The sequence below is a fragment of the Echinops telfairi genome, unplaced genomic scaffold (genome assembly GCF_000313985.2).
Source record: "Echinops telfairi isolate 266 unplaced genomic scaffold, ASM31398v2 ScPeMD7_7468;HRSCAF=8506_0, whole genome shotgun sequence".
Classification (NCBI taxonomy): domain Eukaryota; kingdom Metazoa; phylum Chordata; class Mammalia; order Afrosoricida; family Tenrecidae; genus Echinops; species Echinops telfairi.
The window spans coordinates 72,118,005-72,122,165 of record NW_022111369.1 but is presented as its reverse complement, the minus strand read 5'-3'; the positions used below and the strand labels follow the sequence as shown (position 1 = coordinate 72,122,165).

Here is a 4,161-nt window from a genome sequence, read left to right as displayed (position 1 = left end):
ATTCAGGATCTAGAGCACAAGATGTTGGGTGCAGAGCCCAGTGAATCCAAGGTTTGTGGAAACATTACAGGGCTCTGGTAGCTCTCAGGGTCAGTGGTAGGGGGGGCGGGGAACAGAGAGGAGGAAGTGTGTAGGGCTTTCCTTATGAGAAGGCCACAACCCCAAGGAGGGATCCATCCATGTAAGCCCATGGACAAGTTGGATTCCACCCCTACACTTTTTCTTTTCTTTCTTTTATTTTTCTCTTTTTTAAGTCAGGGGAGAGTGCAAATGCAGTCCCTCACTACCACAAATTATGCAGTCGAGTTTCCCACACTTGGGGAAATCACAGGGGTCAGCACATCTGGAATGCAATGGGTAAGCCTCACCCTGGGAAAACCACCTTTCTGATCATGGTATCTTCCCTGCCAGGTAAGTATCCCCCTAATTTTATATCTTCGAGTTGACATAAAATTATCTGTCTTAGTATCTGAATTTTGAGAACATCTCAAGAATAGATTTGATGCATTGAACACAGTGACAGAAGACCTGATTTGCTGTGGGAAGGACAATTAATTGCTTATATGTAAATTCAAGATAAAGCTGAAGAAAATTACAAAAAATTCACAAGAGCCAAAATATGACTTTGAGTCTATTCCACCTGAATTAAAAGACTATCTCAAGAACATGTTTGGCACATTGAACACAAATGACAGAACTGAGGAGTTGTGTGTGACAGTACATCAAGAACATCATCCCTGAAGAAAGTAAAAGTTCATTAACAAGAAAAGAAAAGACCCAAGTGGATACCAGAAGAGACTCAGAACCTTGCCCCTAATCATAGAGTAACTAAAGAAAATGGAAGAAATGATCAAGTCAAAGGGCTGAATAGAAAATTTCAAAGGGTAGCTCAAGGAGACAAAGCCAAATATTAAAATGAAATGTGCAAAGAAAACCAAAAAGGGAGGAATACCTTCAGCATATCTGAAACTGAAAGAACTAAATAAATAGTTCAAGCCGCCAGCTGCAATCTTTCAAGATTCTATGGACAAAAATACGTAAAACAGGAAGGATGGACAAGTAAAGGGAGACATTAGTCAGTGTAAGACATGAAAATAATAATAATTTATAAATTATCAAGGGTTTGTGACTAACGGAGGGTGGAGGAGGGAGGGGGGAAATGAGGTGTTGATACTAAGGGCTCAAGTGGAAGGAGAATGTTTTGAAAATGATGATGGCAGCAAATGTACAAATGTCTTGACACAATGGATGCATGTATGTGTTGTGATAAAAGTTGTATGAGCCCCCAATAAAATGATTTTAAAACATTAAAAAATTAAAAAATGATTTATATAAAAATATAAAATAAAAAATAGTTGACCTGAGGGGAATAAAAGAAGATAGAAAGAATGCACAGAGTCACTGTACCAGAAAGAACTAGTCAATATTCTATCATTGCAGGAGGTAGTATATAAGCAAGAACCAGGGGAGCTGAAGGAAGAAGTTCAAGTGCCACTAAGATTGTTAGCCTAAAACAAGGCTCCAGAAAATGATGGAATACCCATCACAATGTTTCAACAAGGTGATGAAGCACTGAAAGCACTCATTGTCTATGCCTGGAAATTTGGAAGACAACTACTTGGAAAACTGAGAAGAAATCCATTTCTGTACCCATTCCAAAGAAAAGTAACAAAGCAAAAAGCTCTAACTGTAGAACAATATCAATGATATCTCATGCGAATATTGTGCTGAATATTGGTTGCAGGAGTCCATTTCAAGGGAACTGCTAAAGATTCAGCCACATGCAGAACAGGATTTGGAACAAAGCATACTATTGCTGATGTCAGACAGATCTTGGCTGAAAGTCTAGAATACCAGAAAGATGTTTTGTTTGTTTGGTGTTTGTATTAGTCTAGGTACTTTGGAGAAACAAATCCACGGCGACTCACGTATAAGAGAGAGTTTTATGTAAAGAAAGTGTGCATCACGAAAACATCCCAACCCAATGCTGCCCAAGCCCACAAGTCCAACATTAACCCATTAACCCAACACCAGTTCACAAAGTCTTCCACTTCACAAAACAGAGGCAATGATGCCGACTGCAGGAGGAAAGCTGAGTCCGTGAACGAACAAGCATCTCAGCACTAGCAGGGATCTCCACACGGCTGCTCCAGCACCCAGGGCTGCATCGGGATAGGTCCATGTAGCTTCTCCTTGGGGATGTCTTGTAGGAAGTCAATCTTGCAAGCTGGAGCAGGGAACTGCTAAGGCAGCTGCACCCTGGTGCGACCATCACAAAGCAAGAGATCCGAGAACTAGAAAGGCGAGGCTTCACCACCCATTTATCCCTCCGCTTTTCAACCAGCACCACATGTGATTATCGGCCAGGCTGGCACAATTAACTAACTAAGTGTTTTTTTTATTTTGGTGTGTGTGTGTGTGTGTGTGTGTGTTTTATTGACTATTCCAAAAGATTGAACTCTGTGGATCGTGGCAAACTATGGATAACCTTGAGTCTCAGGACAATCCCATAACACTTCATTGTGCTCACGCAGAATTTGTCTGTGGATCCAGAAGTGGTTGTGTGAATGGAACAAGGGAATGCTGCATGATAAACCAGGAAAGTTGTGTGTCATTTCACCATGCTTACTCAATCTGTACATTGAGCAAATCCTTAAGAAACTGGCTTATATGAATAAGAATATGGCATCAGGACTGGAGGAAGGGTTATTAACAACCTGGACTGTAGATGACACAACCTTGCTTACTGAAAATGAGAACAACTTGAAGCACTTGCTGATGAAGATCAAGGATCCGAAGCCTCAGTATGGATTACAACTCAATGTAAAGAAAATCAATGACTCCCAGCTGGACCAATCGGTAACATCATGATGATTGGAGAATAAAAATTGAAGTTGTTCAGGATTTTATCTTGCTTGGATCCACAATCAATGCTCATGGAAATTTCAGTCAAGAGATCAATATGTTACAGGGAGTAAATCTATTTCACAAGTTCTCTTTCGAGTATTTTAAAGGCAAGAGTGTCACTTTGAAGACCAAGGTGCATCTGACATAGGCCAGGATATTTTCAATTGCCTAACATGCATATGAAAGTTGGACATTGAATAATGAAAACTGAAGGAAAAATTATGCATTTAAAGTATGGTGCTGGAGAAGGATATTGAAAGTACCATGGATGCTAAAAGGGCAAACCTATCCCACTTGGAAAAAATATGGTCAGAATGTTCCTTAGAGGCAAGCATGGTGAGACATCTTCTTTCATGCATTGGACATGCAGTCAGGAAAACAAGTTCTTGGAGAACGACATCATGTTTGGTGACGCAGAAGGGCAGGGAAGGGGAAGGCCCTCAAGAAGATGGATTGACACCTTGGCTGTAACAATGGGCTTACACACAGGAACAATTGTGAGGATTATATTGGGTTGCTCTGAGTTGGAGTCTACTTAAGAGTAGTGTGGTTGTTTATACAGTGCTACTGTATTGAGCAAATCTGCTACATGAGATCTCTTTAAAGTGCTCAAAATCGAGGACGTCACTTTGGAGTTTAAGGTGCACCTGACCTAAGCCAAACAAACAAACAAACAAAAGCAAGTAAACCTCACTGCCACTGAGTTAATTACAATTCATAGAGACCATGTAGGACTGAGTAGAACTGCTTCTGTGGGTCTCCACAGTTATAAATCTTTATGAGAGCTTAAAGCCTCCTCTTTCTCTCAGGGAGCAGCTGATGCGTTTGGGCTGAGGAGTATCCCGATGCAATCATAACCCAGTAGATCCCCAGGGCTCCTGACCCAAGCCACAACATTTTTCAATCACCTTTTATGCAGGTGAAAACTGCACCGTGAAATCATATCAAAGTGAATGAGGAGGGGAGTGCGGAGTGGAGACCCAAAGCCCATTTGTAGGCCACTGGGCATCCCCTTACACAAGGGTCTCGGGGAGGAGACGAGCCAATCAGGTGCGATGTAGCAACAATGAAACATACAACTTTCCTCTAGTTCCTAAATGTTTCCTCCTCCCCACTATCATGATCCCAATTCTACCTTACAAATCTAGCTAGACCAGAGAATGTACACTGGTACAGATAGAAACTGGAAACACAAGGAATCCAGGGAGGATGATCCCTTCAGGACCAGTGGTGTGAGTGGCGATACTGGGAGAG

General features: G+C 41.5%; 1 non-coding gene across 1 annotated transcript; it reads right to left on the bottom strand.

The window, feature by feature from the left end:
• Positions 1 to 257: 257 nt before the first annotated feature.
• LOC115873438 lies at positions 258 to 419 on the bottom strand. The gene has a single exon (XR_004048435.1). It is a non-coding gene; the product is annotated as a U1 spliceosomal RNA (small nuclear RNA).
• Positions 420 to 4,161: the final 3,742 nt, after the last annotated feature.